The 17,719-nt window shown below is 47.8% G+C and overlaps 1 long non-coding RNA gene across 1 annotated transcript; it reads left to right on the top strand.

Moving 5' to 3' along the window:
* Positions 1-1,387: 1,387 nt before the first annotated feature.
* Positions 1,388-17,492, top strand: LOC129052161 (uncharacterized). Its single transcript, XR_008517034.1, has 3 exons — positions 1,388-1,666; positions 5,383-5,507; positions 17,173-17,492. It is a non-coding gene; the product is annotated as an uncharacterized LOC129052161 (long non-coding RNA).
* The last annotated feature ends 227 nt before the right edge of the window (positions 17,493-17,719 follow it).

Below are 17,719 nucleotides of genomic sequence, written 5' to 3'. Positions count from 1 at the left end.
GGCCAAGGCTGGTGGATCACTGAGGTCAGGAGTTCGAGACCAGCCTGGCCAATATGGTGAAACCCCTTCTCTACTAAAAATACAAAAATTAGCCAAGTGTGGGGGCGTGCACCTGTAATCCCAGCTACCTGGGAGGCTGACGCAGGAGAATTGCTTGAAGGGAGGCAGAGGTTGCAGTGAGCTGAGAGCGCACCACTGCACTCCAGCCTGGGCAACAGAGTGAGACTCTGTCTCAAAAAATAAAATAAAATAAAAATAAAACAAAATAACATAAAATAAAATCCAGTGTTTTTGCCCTGGCCCCGCATGGGTGCATGTGTAACTTGAGGCACATACCTGGTGCCACTCTCCGTTTCCACTCTGTCATCTGTCGCCTGGAGACAATCGCAGCAGATCAAATGGCTTCTCCAGAACTTGTGGCCGTCAGCTGAGCAAGTGTTCCCCAAACTTCACTCACCTTCACAATTTTTACCTTCATCCACCAAATGACTGTATTATTCTTTAACATTTTATTTAAATCAACCGTACCCCTTTTTTCTCATTTAAATACTTACTTTAGCCCCGACTTAAGCAATTGTCTTTGTCACATGTGATATGCTTGCTATGTTTTTAAAATACGTTTAAACATAAATAAATTAAAAATGTTTGTTGGTGTCTTGCCTAAAATCATCTCATGTGCTACCAGGAATGTTCAGAACACCCTTTGTGAAACATCAAAATAAACTCTTATAGGGGAAAATCCTTTGCAATATAAAAAAAATTATAGATGCTAGACATGACTTTGATTCACTTGAACCAATACTTGGTAACAGAATTGATGTTCAACTCTCATTGAACATCGCAAGGAGACCAGTTGCTTCTTGCTCTGCTTTGCCGTGGTTCATTCCTCCTCCACTTCTGTCACTTGAATGTGGAGAGGTGACGGGCCTTCTGGGCTTGGTAGGAAGCTGTCTGGTGGCCTAGAAACTCATTTCCCACACTGGAGAGCTGAGCTGGTTTTGAGACCCCCCTCTGATGGTCCCTAGTTCTCTCCAGAAAACCTCCCATTTGTTTGGGTGGGCATGGCAAATTTGAATAATCCGAGAAATTAAAGGGTGCTCGAGGGAGCCTCCCTCACGGTCAGAGCGGGCAAGGCGCACAGGAGAAACAGGCTTGCTTTTTCAAGAAGGCAACGACCGGAAGATGTTGTTCAGGGCTTCTTCAACTCCCCCTTTCGCTACTCAGCTATGGCTTCCTCTAAACTTCCCCAGCCTTTTCTAAACCCTAACTCCAGCTCCCTGGCAGCAGGAAATACCGTTGTACGAACAAACAACATTATGAGTACAACCCCTTCCCTACCTCAGCCCACACCTCTCTTTGGGGAGAACTGTCCCACCCAAGACGGCATGACTCTTGGCTGCCATGTTTGTGCAATCACCACGCTGCCTGGGCGGCCACAGCGGATTTGGCTCCGGGACAGCATGTGACCCACACTGGGCCAATCAGAGGCACTTCCTGGGGAATTTGCCCTGACAGACACAGAGCCTGGGGATGGAGATTTTTCTGAGATGCTGACTCAGGCTCCTTCCCGCAAATTTTGCATCAGCTTGAGCTCAGCAGGAGTAGAATCCGCAACCGACAAACTCCTAAGATGGCTTTGTTCATTCCCACCTCCATCATAAATCAGGTCAGCTGGGAACACGGGAAGGTTCCAGAACCCACCTTGCACCTGCCTCCCCTGGTGTCCACCTACGCATTTACTTAGGGATTTGGAGGCCAAAAAACAACAGCAATGGCCTCAATCACTGTAGGGTGCTGAGTACTTAGTGCAGAGTCAGGATTAGGGTATGACGAGGGAGGTACTTGCCTCAGCCACAGAATTTAAGGGGGGTGCCAAAAAAGTCATCCAGATAAATAATATTTTAATGCAATGCATTTAAAAATCAAAATTAATGCCCAAAATTCCATGATGAACAAAATATCAATATTTTAAAGAAAGACAGGGTCATTCGCAGCGCCATGTCAAGCCATATTGGAGCCTGAGGCAAAAGGAAAAATCAGTAATACGAATTGTGTCTTTATTTATTTTGATTACTGAGTTTTTTGGCAGTTCCTTCTCCCCATCTTACATTTTGCACTCTAGGTGAACGCTTCACTTGCTCTGTCCTCTTGCCAGCCCTGACTGTGTGCTGGCCCTGGGCTGCCAGCCTCATCTACTTTAATCCTCCTTTCCGCCTGGACACCTCCCATAGCCTATACTTGGTCTCTTGACTCCTCTCCCCCTGCTGTCCCACAATCTATTTTCCATCCAGAGCCAGAGAGATTTTTAAAACGCAAGTTACATCTCATTACTCTCCTACTCAGAATCTTCAAATGGACGCCTTCACACTCAGAGTAACAGCTAGACTCTTTGGCCCCAGAGCTGTACACATTGTGGTCCCTATTTTGCCACCACTCTCCTCCCTCCCTTGGTTCCAGCACATGGACTGCCTTGCTGTAGCAGGAGCGCTCCACGCCTGTCCCTGCTCCAGGGCCTTTGCGCCGGCCACAGCCTCTGCTGGAACACTCTGCCCCTGAGTGTTTGCCTGGCTCACTCCATCCAGGGTTCAAGGCCGGTGTTGCTTCCTTAGAGAGGCCTTCCCTGGCCATCAATCTAAAGTGGCCCCATCCCTGGTCCCTTTTGGGTACATCCCATCCTGTTTGTTCTCTTTATAGTATTCTCATGACCTGAAGTTTTGTCTGTTAATCTGTTTGTTTCCTTATGAGTTAAAGTTTTTTGTCTAGACTGTAAGATCCATGAGGGCAAGGACCTGGTCCTTAATGCTCCCCAATGGACCCCCTGTGCTCAGCCCACACTCTGTAAGCATTTTCAGAATTAATGAATGAAGTCTAGTTTTCAGATGAAGAAACTGGTCTGCAGCTCTTTCCAAAGCTCTGAAGGAGTGCACTCTGAGCTCTAACCCGGATCCTCTTTCTCTAGGTGGTCACTGGGATTTTCTGTGTAAAGATTCCTGACCCCCGCCCCCCCATCTCTTCAGCTCCCCACACCCTCAGTCTGGCTCTGATTACTGGGCTGCCACCCACCCGCAGACTAACAAACGTAGAACAGCTGTGCCGCAGGAAATCGCCTCCAACTCAACCCTGATGGTGCAGGGATGTCTTTAGTTAACGTAAATAGGCTTTTAACATTCATTTTTTTCTCTTTGTGCAAAATACCTATCATTAATTCTGACTTGTGAGATCAAACAGTTAACAACGTGTTGATCCTAGCTTACTTTCAAGTGATGTATTGTATCATTTTGGAGAGTTATGGGGGGCTGATACTTTCCTTGACAAATGCATCCGAGTCCCTGAGAAAGGGGCCGGCCAGCATCCCGGGAAGGAAGCAATTAACAGCTCTGCTCTGAGGGTTCTGCACACCATTGCGTCATTCCTCCACGTTTTATTGAACACTGGCTTTTTCTTTTGCTTTCTGGGTTTTTGTTTTTTTTTTTTTTCCAACCAAAGGAAATGAGCTTCTCTAATTCATCACTTTGAGCAGCATCAGAGGTAGAGTGGAAAATAAAAAGGCTTCACTGAGCATCACTGGGTTTTTTTCCCCCCCCTCTCCGTGCTGACACGGCTCTGCAGGGTCATTTTGTGAATGGACTTTTCTTGATCTCTTTTCATTGGCGCTCTCTCTGTCTTACCAAGACCCCATGGCTTTTCTGCATTTTGTACCTGAAACACCAAGAGTTCTAAGACAAGAGCATATACTCAAACACCTCCAGGGTCTGGAGAAATATAGAGTGACATAGGCTAGGTACAAGACACTAGGGAGTGGCGGCAGTTTTGCCACAGTCCCCACCACTCCCTAGTGTCTTGTACCTAGCCTATGTCACTACTCAGAGCCATACAATTGTGGCCACAGTGGAAACAATTTTAGGAGAATCTGGAAATCTGGATGTGTGTGTGTGTGTGTGTGTGTGTGTGTGTGTGAAAACTGAAAGACACTATGCATGCCAAACAAAAACAGAGGGCCAGAGGCCAGCTGTGTCCAAGCCCTGCTCCCCAGCTGAGCTGCTTAAACTGGAGCATGTTTAGCCTCAGGATCCAAGTCAGTGGGTGAAGGAGTTGGAAAAGCCTCAGAAGAAATAAGGTTCATCCTCTGGGAAGGGTAATTTGATTAGAAGCATTTTAGGGGAGAAAGTTTGTGAAATTTCACTCAAAGACAATTAAGCACATCATTTTGATATTAAAACATATAAAGCAGAGGATAAAAAAACAAAGGAATATAAAAAACAGAACTTCAAAGAAATTTTGCATTTGCGGCGGTAGACTTGGGGAACTCCTCTGTCTTCAGCTCACAGGCTCCTTTTCTTCGGCTTCCTGGAGCATTTTGATGGAAAAGTTGAGAAACTTAAGAGACTTGTTTTTTTGTCTGTGAATTAGGTGTGATAACTGTAACTACCTCTTAGGATGGTTTTGAGTGATCAGAGAGATAATAGTGCATACGGACTTCCTGGCATGGACTGACTCTTTAAGTACACTTCAGCTGTGATTATTACTATTGTTACACCTTAGAAACAACGACATGTTGCTCCCAAGAGCTGTTTTGGTCATGAAAGCACAATGTATTTCTCACTTTCTCCCATCTATTCATTCTCTTTGGCTGAACTCCATCCCGCTCCTCTCTGAAGCTCTCCTGATTTCTCAGTCCCCGCTGCTCTCTCTCCCTGGTATATGTGCTGGTTTACGCCACACACAAATGCAGACACTTGGCCTCGTGTGGCTGTCCAGGTTGACCATTCAATTTGGAGATCAGGCCCTCAGCCTTCCCTGGTGAGCCTTCAACAGAGCTGGCTGTTGTCAGCTTGCCCGCATCAGCTGGGGAGGGGAGGCCACCTCCCCAACCTGCCACCCCTCTGTCCAGTCGTCTCTCTGTAGCAGGCACAGCTAGGTCCCATCACTGTCCCCAGACTACCCACAGAGCATAAGCATAGCAGGAGAGAGCATTCAAAATTAGCCTTGGATTTCTTATTCTGTCTTCGTAAGAAGGGCGTGAATTTTAAACCATCTCAGACAAACAGGGGCAGGCCTTCCCGCCCATGGTTTTCCAGGCTGATTCCCTGTATTCTTGAACATCTCCTTCCAGCTCCTGCAATGTTCCCTCTTCTGGGATGTAGGGCCGTGGATTGGAGCACTCCCCTCAGCTTCTTCCAGGGCCAGGTGTGCGCTGACACACAGTAGGAGCTCATGGAAATTCAGTGGAAATAAAAGCATGCCAGATTAGTTTCCCATACAGGCCATCTGCTTCAGTGGAAATCATTTCTGGCAGAATTTTGATGACATTGGGGCATGTTGAGTGATTTATGGAGCCATTAAACATACACTAAATCAATCTTGCTCTTTTTTTTTGTAAAGGTGGGGGTGGAGAAGCAATATCCCTAAGGGAAAAATAAAAGTCTCCAAGCTAGGACTTTCAGCCTGGGGCCTGACATTGCACAGAAAATGGCCACTGCGGTCTACCAGGAACGCAGCCAGTCAATGTGAGTATGATAGCTTTCATGTTCCCTGAATCTTACAAAATGTGTATCCAATTAACCACTACTGAAGGGCCTTATTTATAAAATAATACTTTTGTGGTCAGGTTGCACTTTTTCCACTCATTTCGGGTGGATGGGGCTCAAGTTGCAGGTTCCGCCTGTGATTAATGGGGACAAACATGGGGTTTCTGCTGGCATCCACAGTGCTGGGCGGAGTCTGGCCAGAACAGAGTTTTGTGTGGAACTCAAACTCGGAGACCTCTCTTCTCATTTGGGCCTCTCCTGGGGAGCACCAGGGTGAGGGAAGTTGGGAAGAAGTCTCAGGGAAGGAGGGAAGAGGCCATGCGAGCAGTAAGAGGAAAAGTCATTGATCTCGGGCAGCAGAGGGTATAGTGCTGTGTGGTCACATCTCTTTGGCTTGTTGGAGGGAAGTCTGGAGAATTTTGTAGTGTGTGGGGAAGAGCTCCCTGGGCCACTCGAGGGCTGGGTTTCTTGAATGCTGTGTGCCTCGTTCTCCAACACTGGTTGAGTTGGTATAATGAAAGCAGAGCTCAGCGCAGGGAGATTGAGATTTGGAGCAGGTGGGAAAGTGCAGAGGTTGACAAGCTTTTTTTGCAAAGGGCCAGATAATAAATATTTTTAGCTTTGTGGGCCAGACCGTCTCTGTTGCATCCACTCAGTCCCGTCATTGTAGCAGTGAACGAAGAGGGAGTGGCTATTCCAGTGAAACTTTATTTACAAAAACAGGCAGTGGGCCAGATTTGACCCATCAGCTCTGGTTTGCTGACCCTGGTTTAGTCCAATGAAAATGGAGACTCCCAGAATTGAAGCAAGCTGACCACTATACCCAGGGACTAAATACATTCTCTGTGTCCACAGTGGGCATGAATTTCAGTCTGCATTCTATGGTGTGCAAGACATATAAGTCTAACAGAAGTTAATTTATCTTTCAAGCCCCTGTTCCAAGTGGCAGAAACCTAATTGTACGGATTTGGGTTCTCCCTTTCCCTAAGTATTGCTCCAGTTCAGGCGGTAGGGGGTGGGGGAGACCCAAATAGCCCAGGCACGAGAGTGGTGTCAGCCTGGATTCTCTCCAGGTGACCCAGACATCCGTGGAAACTGCCTCCTTCCCTCTGGAGTGGTCCTCCGTTCTCACCAGTCACACCTGTGCCCTCTGCAGCTTGAGAGCAGAGCATCTCCGGGAGTGCTTGGCCGCAACTGCCAGAGCAGCCTGAGAGCCCGGCCCATGGGAAGACTTCATTGGATACTGGGGCGTTCTGAGCCATTGAAACCCTGTGAGGCTTCCAGGCACCCAGGCAGACATTTCCTCTGTGCCTGCTCCTCTGTGTCTCAGGAAGATGTGGGGAGTTTGCTGATCCTGTATTCTATGAATGCTTGACCCAGATTTTCTGTGCTCTCAGATCCCCAGAGTAGAGTTCTATCACTCTCCCCCACATGACTTTGGGGAACAGGAGTGTGTGGACCTCTTACATGTTCACTATTGTGCAAGTCAGCTATTGACACACTAATGTTGCATAACACACCATTACGAAGCTCAGTTGCTTGGAGCAGTGAGAGCAGTTGATCGTGATGCAGGTGATCTAAGCTGGGCCCTGCTGGAGGTCTCTGCTTCAGGCTCAGGGTCCGCAGGCCTTGGTTATAGGACGCAGGTTGGGCTCATGCAGCCGCACATGTGTTTGTTCTGGGGCCCAGGCTGAAGGGGCAGCAGCTTATCCTGGGCGTATTCTCCTCGTGGCGGATCACTGGGGCACCAGAGTCGAGCCCAAACCTGCAAGGACTTTGAAGGCCTCTGTATGTGTCACATCCATTGCTGTTCATTGGCCAAAGCAAGTCACTTTGCCAAGCCCACCATAAACAGGATAAGAGCCGTATTCTGCCTATTATGCAAAGGAGAGGGGAGTGACTGTGTGTTGAACAATATTCCAAACTATTGCAAACATCACACAAATCTGTTAGGAATGCTTCCATCAGTGAGGAACAGAACATTCATCTAAACTTAGCTTAAATAATAGAGATTTGATAATCTCACCAACAAGAAGTCTGGAGATAGTGGAGATAGATGGTTCCAGGACTTTTTTTCTTTTTGGAGACTCAGTCTCGCTCTGTCATCCAGGCTGGAGTGCAGTGGCGAGATCTTGGCTCACTGCGATCTCCGTGTCCCAGGTTCCAGAGATTCTCCTGCCTCAGCCTCCTGAGTAGCTGAGATTACAGGCATGCGCCACCACGCCTGGCTAATTGTGTGTGTGTGTGTGTGTGTGTGTTTAGTAGAGACGGGGTTTCACCTTGTTGGCCAGGCTGGTCTCGAACTGCTGAGCTCTCGTGATCCGCTTGCCTCGGCCTCCCAAAGTCCTGGGATTACAGGTGTGAGCCACCACGCCCGGCTCCCTTAACTAAGTCAGCAATGACCTCCCCCTGGACTCCTGGCCTGCCATCCTTTGTGCTTGGCCCTGTCTCATGGTGGCCAGATGACTGCCAAGGCTCTGAGTCGAGCATCCTTAAATGACAGCATTCTGAGCAGAAAAACAAGGAAGGCCCTTCTCCTCCCACACCTTGCTCTTATGGAGGAAGATCTTTGCTCTCAATTCCGTGCAGGCCCAACTCTTCTGCCTCCTGCCTTCTCCATCTCAGGCCTACAGATACACAATCCCTGAAGCAAAGAATCATTTGCAAGAAGACCAGAAATCTGGTGGCTTTGTTTGTGATACAGCATTGTTGTATGCAGAATGTCCCCTCAAAACTGTCCGCACCCTAATCCTTGGAACCTGAGAGTGTGTAATTTTACATAACAAAAGGGACTCTGCAGATGTGACTAAGGTTGGGGATGTTACAGTAGGGGATTATCTTGGATTTTCCAGGTAAACCCAATGTAATCCCGTGAGCCCTTAAAAGCAGGAACTTTCTCTGGCCAAAGTTAGATGTGGCAGGAGACGTCACATTCATGGCATGAGAGGAACTCAACTCACCTTTCTGGGGAAGGCACATGTAAAGTGCAGGCAGGACCGCAGTAGCCTCTCGGAGCCTGTCCGGGCTCACAGCCAGTGAGGAGCGGGGACCTCAGTCCTTCACGCACAAGGAACTGAATCCAGCCAGCCACTGCATCAGCCTGGAATTCCAGCTCTGCATTGCTCCCCAGAGCATCCAGGAAGGAGCTCAGCCCTGCCGACACCTAGATCTCAGCCTTGTGAGACCCAAGGCCGAGACCTCACTGAGTCCACTGGGACTTCTCACCTACAGAAGGGGCATCAGCTTATCGGCAATAAATGGCTGTGGGTTTAAGCCCATTACATTGGTAATAATTTCTTACAGCAGCACTGGGAAACAAACACAGGCAGCATTTCTCCTTCCCCTGCTCTGGGCAGCTGAGGGGCGATCACACGGGTAATCCTTGGCCACCGTCAGGAATACAAGCACATGCTCTCTTTAGAGAGCAGCCTCTGTCTAGTGGACACTAGACACTGCCACTCTGCCAGCCCAGTGTTTCTCACCCTGTAACTCAGAACTGCTCGGGGTCCTTGTGTAATATGCCTATTCCTGGGCCCGCTGCATGCCTGCTGGGTCCCACTTTCTGGGTAAGGTCCAGATCCAAGCCTCCTAACATGCTCCCCGGATGACTTCGCAGCAGGCTGATGTCTGAGCTCCATAGTCTCGGTGGCGCAGGCTTGTCAGAGGCTCCATTGCTGGTTGAGCACGGGAATCTCTCCAGGCAGGAGTGCGTATTTAACATTCAGATTCCTAGGCACAGGCACTGCCTCCACTGTGTGGCTGGCAGCCCACATGTAACACCCCATGTCCTCTCTGTGCTTATCATTCCTGTATCAAGAATGGCACACTCCTGCCCCTTTCTATAGCCTCTAACCCCCAGGGTGGCAAGTGAGAATTGGGAACTGATTCCAGGAAGGATTAGCTGGGCAGACAGAAGGGAGCAGGTTTCTGCTGTGGCCACCTGGGGGTCAGTTTCACTGGGGGCTTCCCATAGGCAGTGCAGGAGGTACCTGGGAGTTAGCCCTTGAGGAGATGAATAGTGCATTCACTCCTCCCATTAATCATTGCCTGAGGGCTGCTCCCAGGAGAGTGTTAACCCCTCTGCCCTGAGTACTTCTGGGGAGCACTAGCATGTCCTGGCACTGGGAGCTGTTGGGTTCCAAAACCCAGGAAAAGTGAAGGCCAAGGGGGGTAAGGACAGGGCCCCCACAGCATCTGCTAGAGTCCTGTTCACTAATTCATCTGCCACCTCCTTTTGGACGGAAAACCAACCTCTTTCCAGATCAATGAGTACACTTTCCTAATATCCATTGTTACAGCTGCAGAGCATGGCCTCATAATGGATGATCCCGGGGGTTGGTACCATCCATCCCCTGCCATTCCACATTCAATTATATCAGGTTTTCATCTTTGTTAATTAAGAGGAGATTTTTCACCAGTACGTTTTTTGAGAGCCACATCTTACAGATTTCTGAAAGTTCATTGTTAACTCGAAAAGCACTGTTCGCTTCTCTCCCCTGCCAGCGGGTGAGGGTGACTGCATGCAGATCTCATCTTGCTTCCTTTTGTTTCAATTTGGGTAAAATCTGGATAAGAAGCAGGCAGCAAAGAGCAGGACAGCCTTGTGCAGATGGCGAGAGGAGCCTCCACCAGTGCAGAAGGTAGCGGACAAAGCAGGAGAGAGGCACGGAAATGCAAATGGCTTCCCACAAACACCGTGCGGTGCATTTGTTTTATTTTCTGGTAGGAGTAAAAGCGACCCCATAAAACTAACAGTTTATCTTCAAGCCTTGGGATACTTTTGACTCTACGGGGATGATCAAAAGAGAATGTTGGAGGGAAATATAAACACCTTTGGGGTCACAGGTTAGCACTGAGCCTTGCTTTTGGCAGCGTAATTAAGAGTCCTTTGACATGGGGGCGTGGGGCTGACATCTCCCTGTGAAAACAAGTTCTGCCCGTGCTCTGCCTTGAACTTCCCAGCACAAAATCCTGGGCCTCCTCTCTCCTGCCCAGCCTGAAGGCATCTGCCTCCCGCACAGCTACAGAGAAAGAGATGACTCAGCCCCCAGGAGTTCGTCCACACTTGCCCTTGTTAGCAGAGGCCAGTGGGCATGTGGCGGCCCCTCTCCCCAGCAGACCCACCCTTCCTTCTTTCTTTCAACGGGTACTGAAGCTCCATGAGGCCCAGTTCACTGGGACCCCGTTATCATAAGTCCAGGGTACCAGTTGTTCTGCCAATTCCTGTATTCATCCAGTCAACAGATAATTCCACAGTACAGAGCAAAGCGGAGAAAAACTGCATCGTGGCATCTTCCCAGGAGACAAGACAAACAATGCACAACCAAGCAAATAAGGTCGTTTTGCGTGATAGCAAGGGCTGTGCAGGAAACAAACAGAATGTGGTAAGAGCAACCAGAAGGGGCACAGGATTTATTTTAGAAAGACCATCAGGTAAGGAGCCTGCCCTGCAAGAAACTGAGATGCAGGGACCCCATGATTGATGTCCTTAAGTTGCTGAGTGAGCTTGTGTATTTGAGGACCCAAGAAGGCCAAGGAAACTGTACGACTGTGAGCAAGGAGGAGGATGCTAAGAAATGAGTCCAAATGGCAGGCAGGAGCCAGACCACAGAAAGCCTTAAGTCATCGGGGGAAGAGGAGGCAGAGTATGGAAGCCTCAATGAAGTCTGTTCTGAGGAGACGTCACCTGAGGAGAGGTGGAGGTGCCCTGGTGGGTTTTCACATTCAGTCCCTCACTTATTTATTCTGCAAGTACGGATTGAACAGCTACTATGTGCTGGACACATGACAGAAAAAAAACAAAAACAAAAACAAAACCCTGTCTTCAAGGAGCTTCTGTTCTAGAACAGGGTTTTTCCACCTCCCCACTGCTATTTTGGGCTGGATCATTCTTTGTGGTGGTGAGGCTGTCCTGGGCATTGTAGGATATTTAGCTGTGTCCCAGCCTCTACCTGCTAGACGCCGGTAGCACCTGCACCCCCCAAGTCCTGATAAACAAAAATGCCTCATGGAGCTCCATCCCTTGTGGGAGACATTGTTGCCTGGTTGAAACCACTGCTGTAGAACTTGACAGCAGAACTCATCTTGGGCAGGCATCTTAGGTTGGGTGTCCCGGCAAATCTCAAAGGGAGATTTGCTGCAGAGGTTGCTGGGGGAAGAGCTTTGGGATCAATGGGGTGGGGATGTCAGCAAGGTGGACAGAGGATGTGGATGGGGATGGATGGGGATGTGGTGGCCACAAGGGCCTCAACTGGGTCCTGTGCTCCTGCAGAGGTGTCCTGCCTTGAGCAAGAGACCAGGCCTCCCTACCCCATAACCTGTCAATGGGCACAAGGTCGCCTCCTGGGACAGGGTGTGATGTTGGGGATACAGCTTTTGTCAGCCAAAGGCCTTGGTCAGTGACATCCCCAGCAGCTGGGGAAGACTGTCCTTGTGTCTCAGTTACTGTACAGGGGCCTTAGGTTGGCACAGGAACAATTTTATATATAGGCAAAAGATTGGGATTTGATTTCAGGCTAACTGGGACTATGCTGGCCTTTAAATATGTCCCTGAAGCAAGATGTTGCTTTTTAAAAACAAAATTGAGGTGAAATTCACGTAATGTAAAATCAACCATTTGGAGGCGTGAATTTCAGCGGCACTTCGTGTGTTCACTGTTGTGCAGCCATCACCTGTAGCTGCAAACATTTTCATCCCTCGAAGGGGAACCCCGTACCTGTTAAAAAGTCTTTCCCACTTCCCTCTGCCCCAGCCCCTGGTAACCACGAATCTGCTTTCTGTCTGTACGAGGTGACCCACTCTGAGTATCTCCTATAAATGGAATTATATACTCTGTGGCCTTTTGTGTCTGGCTTCTTTCACTTAGCAGGATGTTTTTGCGGTTGGAGCTCAAATTTACAATGTAAATATTCCTGGGGAGGGCGATGCAGCTTAAGTGACTGATGCTGCGTCCTGTCTTGAGAGCCAGTATTAGGTTCCTGGTATGTTGCCTTTGAACTGAGCAGTCATGATCCAGCTGCAGAATCATCCCATGTGGCAGCCGCCACCTGTGGAGGCCCCTTATGTGTGGTTGTTAAAAGTCTACGTGCAATTCTGAGGATGTCCCCAGGCTAAGAACCTCTGGAAAAGTGTTTTCATTTTATGCTGTATCACCTAACTCTTAGACCTATATAATAATATGCCTATAATAATGGTATAATCTATTTACAGTTATGATAATTGTTTACCCCCTTCCTCATTTTATAGATAACAATGCAGTGGGTCAGAGAGGTCCAGTTAGTTGCTTGTGGCTATTGAGTAGCAAGCTGGGATCAGAGCCAGGTTTGCTTGACTGTTGAGGACTAAAGAATTAGGGGAGGAAGTGATGGCAAGGAGAGGAAAGCGGATGAGTGGAGAGACAGATGCCGTGTGTTTCTCAAACCGTCTGATACTCCTCTTGGGCTCCCAGGAGACACTTGCGGCTCAGTGGTGCGGTGGGACAGGTTTGCCAGATGAAGGGTGGGTGGAAGTCACTTCGAAGCCTGGCACTTGGAGCCTCCTGCAGGATCTCTGCCCTCACCTCTTCTGTCTGAGCTTTGGTTGGCTGGAGGCCCTGAGTAAACTTTTACTGTGTATGTTAATTTCCAATATCTGCTGTACAAATTACCACAAACTCAGTGGTTTTAAACAGCAAAAATGTATTATCTTATAGTTCTGGAGGTCAGAAGGCCTAAAGTCAAGGTCTGAACAGGACTGTATTCCCTTCTAGAGGCTGGAGGAAGAATCCGTTTCCTTGCCTTTTCCATCTTCTAGAGGCCACCTGCCTTTCCTGGCTCCTTCCTCCATCTTCAAAGCCAGGAGTGCAGCATCTTCAGATCTCTCTCTGCCCCTGTCTGTGCTCTGTCATCTCATCTCCTTCTTCTTCTGCCTCCTTCTTAGAAAAACCATTGTAAGAGGTCCAGTTAATCTGTCTGTCCCAATATCTTCAATCACATCTGCAAAGTCCCTTTTACCATGTAAAGTATTATACAGGTTCTGGAAATTAGGACCTGGTCACCTGCGAGAGGCCATTCTTTACCCAGCATTCAGTGTTAAGCCACTGTGGTTTAGGGATTATTTGTTATAGCAGCACACAGGGTTACCCTTACTGTTGTCCAACTGAGGATGTCGACTACCAAGATTAAACTACTACCTCCAATTGTGCCACACTCAGACCTGAATGGAAATCAAGGAAAGTGGAAATGAATTCCCTTAGAAGGGCAGATCTTTCTGTTTGAGTGGAGTGTGAATGGCCGTTAGGAATTACTCTTGCAAAAATTCTAGTTGCCAGCCACAGAAGCTAATGGTAAAAGGAAGACAGGATGAGAATTGAAGAGAACTGACTTGTCATTCTCACTCAGCTACCAAAAGACTTAGAGCAATTTGCTTTCGCTCAGAGAGCCTCACTTACTTTCTCTATAAAATGAAGGGTTTCACCAAGTTTACAGTCAAAAAACATTCGATGCACATGCTTCCCCTATCATTCTGTGCCCGAAGCAGACATGACTAATCAATCACAATGAAGCATTCCGTCCCACTCAATCTAGTCTGAGCTCCACACACTTGCATAGTGCTGTGACCCAGGCAGCTATTCCCAGTTAAGGGAGTTCCTTCAAGATGAGACCCAGCTGAATCTGAGCCTTAGATGATCACTAAGCTCTCTTTTAATTTTTGCATTCTATGAAACCAGGATTTTGTGAGCAACCTCATCCTAGCAGGGGGAAGGTAAACCAAATTGCGGAATTTCAGAAGATTTTCCCAACAGTTAGAGCCACTCAGCTTCTAGACCTGTGTAAATAAAGCCCCAGGCGGCTTTAGCTTGGGGGTCAGGCTCTCCTTGTAGCCCAGCTTCTAAATTACATGTTTCAAATTTCCCTTCCTCTGGTTTGGGATGCCATGGTTTGGAATGGGGGAGGGCTATTAACTTTTACAACCGTGGAATACAAATAATATTTCTCTTGGAGAATTTTCTCATTCCCCAGGCCATTTCCCCAAGATCCAAGAGTTCAAAGTTATTGCAGGGTGTTGTTGAGTTGTATTACTTAAACCCACAGAGCCCATTTAATATTCACTCAGGCCCCAGTGCTCAAACTTTTATTCTTACTGATTTCAAGCATGACTTCCCCACCCTGTGGCTGCGTTGCCACTTGGTACACTCCCTTGTTTCTTCTTTGTGATCATCCTAGTTAAACTGGCTTCCGGAACATGTGATGAGCTTTCTCTTCTCTGGAAGGACTGTTGTGAATCTGTGCAAAAGCTGGTCTTGCTTCTCTTTCATACTTCTGTGCGTGTAGTTTAAACATTTTTTCTCCTATGTTTTTCTACATTTGCTGTGATCATTAGGGTTTTTGACAAAGTTGTGATGTCTGAATACTCAATTTGTTAGAACGTTAGATTTTTTAAAAAATAGAATTTGCCTGTCATCGGACCCTCCTTATGTAATTGGCATCTCTGAAATCTAATTAAATGGAATTATATGATAGTGGTTATTGCAGGCACAGGCTGTAGGGGCAGGCTAGGAGTTGCATGACCCTAGGTGAGGTATTTAATCTTCCTGAGCCTCAATTTTATCTAAAAGCAAGGATGACAACAATAGCACCTACTTGTGGCAAAATCTGATCATTGTCCCTCACTATGCATCTCCCCTTCTTCCTTAGCAAGAAAAACTCTGATTCTTACTTGGACCTGTGACAAACTGGAATAAAAAATCACATTTTGCAGGCTGGGCATGGTGGCTCACACTTGTAATCCCAGCACTTTGGGAGGCCGAGGTGGGTGGATCACCTGAGATCAGGAGTTCGAGGCCAGCCTGGCCAACATGGCGAAACCCCGTCTCTACTAAAAATACAAAAATTAGCCAGGCGTGGTGGCAAGTGCCTATAATCCCAACTACTTGAGAGGCTGAGAAGGGTGAATTGCTTGAACCCGAGGTGGATGTTGCAGTGAGCCGAGATTGCACCACTGCATTCCAGCCTGGGCAACAGAGCAAGACTCTTGTCTCAAAAAAAAAAAAAAATCACATTTTGCATTTTTTCTTGCACCGGCACCCAGATCATGTATGTGACTGAGTTCTGTCAAAAGGGGCATAAACATGTGCTCTTGTAATTTCTAGAAAGTGTCCTTAAAGGGGAGGGGGGTGATGTCCTTCTTTGTTGCTTCTTCCTTCTTGCTGACTGGAGTTTTGTGTAATGGCTGGATCTCCAGCAGCCATCTTGGACCATGTGGGTGACCTTGAGAATATAGACCACACAGGGTTAAACAAGAGGAAAGGGTTAGAGTTTCCCAATCCCAGCCTTGCATTGCTTACCTCTGAACTTCTAAATTTTCTTTAAACCACAGATAGTTTGGGTTTTCTGTGACTCTTATTGGACTTGATGCTAACTGATATATGCTTACCTCAAAAAGTTGTGACAATTGAATGGGTTAACAATGGATTGACAGCTTTGAAATACTTAGCACATGGTCCGGAATTGAGTTAGTCCTCAATACATGGTAGTTTTTATTTTTATTATTCTTTTAAGCAAAAAAATAGCATCACATTTGAGTTGTTTTATTTCTTACAGGAGAAATCCAAGCTGAGTTGCGTGTGTAACAGGAGCCTGTGATGCTCTGAATGTCTGCCGTGGCCATAGGCCCATTTGGACCTAGATCCTATATTCTCTACTCCATGATCCTTCTAGAGTTCCCTGATAAAATACAGAATGCCCAGTTAGATTTGAACTTCACGTCAACAACAAATAATATTTGAGTATTAATATTCCCAAATGTGGCTTGGGGCATACTTATACTAAGACATTATTTGTTGCTGGTCTGCAATTAACATTTGTTGGCCATCCTATATTTTTATTAATGAAATCTGGCAACTCTAGGCCTATGCCTCTCTCACAGCCACCTGGCCTAGGGATTGTTATAGATGGGTTTCTAAGGAAGCAGATTAGGAGGTGAAATTGGTGTGAAGGAAGGTCACTGGGGAGTGTTTCCAGGATGAACATGTGCAGGGAGGGAGAAGCTGGGCTTTAGAGATGTCACAGCAAAGACCTCAGCTAACTCACAGGAGTTTGGAGTCAGGATGGCCCTTCAGGAAGGTCATGAATAGGGGAAAACGGGGCCTGGACTTTTCTGCTTTTTCTTTGACCATTCATTGCACATGGGCCACCCCAGGAAGCGGCCTGACTTTGAGGCAGGTGACTGTCAGAACCTGAAGACAATTCCTGGAGAAGGACTCTGCTAGAATGATCAGCCATCAACACCCCCAGCAGCCTGGGGAATGTGCCTCAGATCTGAGGGAGGATCTGGGTGGCACATCATGGCACCCACTGCAGGGTTAGATGCTTACCTCCAAAGAAGCCATCTATGGCTTGGCCAGGACAGCAATGCCACCAGGGACGTGCAGTGCTGGTGGTGATGGCCAAGCAGTTAGGCCGACTCCCTTAGGGAGCCCACAAAGGAGCACTTGAGAGGGGGTCTGGGGCTGACTCACAATGGTGAGTGTCCAGGGAGTGGGGAGAGGACATGCCCGGCTCCAGCAGGAAAGTGCCACCAGTTCCGTGGAGTCCCAGGATCCCCAAGGAGCCCCCTTCTAGGATGCCTGCTTTTTAAGCTGTTTTCTGTCTTCCTTGCTTCCCAGGGTTTTCCTGAAACAAACTCTCATCATCTGAGAGAACCTGCATGCACCTCTGCTCCCTGCACCCCAGAGGGAACCAGCAGTGTGCCCTGGAAAAGCTGGGGCCCCACAGGTCCCAGTGTCTGAACAGGGTCTCCTATAAAGAAGCACCATCCAGCGACTATTGCAGCATGCACTGGCATCTCGAAGACAGTATCAACGAGTATCTACATCACAACCCGTAACCTCGCTCCTCAAGTTCCCTGTCCTCCCCTCCCAACCCCTGCACCCACAGCTGATCATGAGCCTCACACCCACCCACCTCCAGCAGTGCCAGATTCACTCCTTACTTCCCCACTCTCTTCATATGGAGAGGGACCCTATATATATATATATATATAAAAATATTCACATTTAAATTCTCATAGAGAACTCATACACACTTCTTAACAGTCGCAGAGAAGCCCCACCCTGAGTCAGGCACACGTATCAGACCCAGAATGAAATGCGATGCTGTATTTCCCTAACTCCCTTCCATCTCAGATATGCCCAAGCTGTAGCCATCCACCTC

Source organism: Pongo abelii, chromosome 21, assembly GCF_028885655.2.
Source record: "Pongo abelii isolate AG06213 chromosome 21, NHGRI_mPonAbe1-v2.0_pri, whole genome shotgun sequence".
NCBI classification, from domain to species: Eukaryota; Metazoa; Chordata; class Mammalia; order Primates; family Hominidae; genus Pongo; species Pongo abelii.
The sequence above is the reverse complement of the archived record's forward strand: the minus strand, read 5'-3'. Positions and strand labels throughout refer to the sequence as shown.